Source organism: Bison bison, unplaced genomic scaffold (assembly GCF_000754665.1).
Source record: "Bison bison bison isolate TAMUID 2011002044 unplaced genomic scaffold, Bison_UMD1.0 scf7180017855216, whole genome shotgun sequence".
Taxonomy (NCBI): Eukaryota; Metazoa; Chordata; class Mammalia; order Artiodactyla; family Bovidae; genus Bison; species Bison bison.
In genome coordinates, this window is record NW_011485789.1 from 11415 (window position 1) to 12772 (window position 1358).

Here is a 1358-nt window from a genome sequence, read left to right on the forward strand (position 1 = left end):
CCCAAGAATGTAGGAGAGTTCCCTTTTCTCCACACCCTTTCTAGCATGTTATTGGGGCCTTGATAATTTTATCATCATACTATTAAAAAGCTAGTACTTATTAACACTTGTATGGAAAAAAATAACATGGTCTCTGTCTTTTAGACAAGTCAGTCTCCTCATGAGTTTTTTTTCTTTTTTTTGGTCTCTTTATTCTAAAGCTCCTCTCAAATGAACAATCTTATCCATGTCAAAGTTGCCTAAAGTAGGCATGACAATTCCAAATTGTTCTTAGTGAGGTTATGCCAGAAGTTAGTATAAGTTTATTAGCCAACAAACCCACGAGAATCTGGCTGACACTTGGTCAAACATAAAAATATCTCTGACGAATGACTTGGGCCCTTAACTCCAATGTTAAGTCATCTCGACTGCTGACGGGAAGAATCAGCACTCTCCTGGAAGGCAGAATATTTACAAAGATCTCTTCCAAAGTCAATTTCTCATAAGTTCTCAGACAAGCAACAGACAAGATGGTGGATACACAAACAATAGAAGGTGGTGTTAAAAGCTAGATTCCACCAGAGGACACCAAAGTCTAATCAGATCTCTAAAATTTCAGGAGGTGAATAATACTTCTGATACCACAGGGACAAAGAAACCATCAGAGTCCATATTCGGTGCAAAACCCATGTAATCAGGGACAGAGATGCCTCAAGTAGCTGAAAGGCAAGGGGCTGCAGATGTCCGTGTGATTACTGAGTCAAAGTTCCTGGTTCAGGACTTCCCTGGTGGTCCAGTGGTTGAGAGTCGCCTTCCATTGCAGAGGACAAGGATTTGATTCCTGGTTGCGGAGCTAAGATCCCACCTGCTGCAGGACAACTGAGCCTGCACACCACAACTAGGGAAGCCCGCGAGACCCTATGAAAACGAAAAGATCCCGCATGTCACAAGAAGATGCCACGTGCTGCAATTAAGACTCGACGCAGCCAAAGAAATAAATCATTATCTCAGCTGTACCTTGATAGAAACTCCAAATTGTCCTAGCCAAATCTGCTTAAGACCAACAGAGATAAACCCATAGCCTGAAAAATTCAGTTTTTATTGACCCATCATGCTGAGGGACCTGAGATGGCTTTGGCTGATGGACTGGGGAGCTGTTGAAGACATGGCTGGTGTGTCTGTGTGACAAGAGAGTGAGAATGAATGGCAGTAGCCAAGCTGTCTCCCGTGCTTCAGGCTGCCGCATAGACCATTCAGTTGGGACAGAATTATTCCCTCAACAAGGCTTGCTACTTTGGATTTCTGTTCCAATGACTATAGTATGGCCAATCTGACTTCCCTGAGGCTGATTTAAAAAAAAAAAAAAAATCCCACAGAAT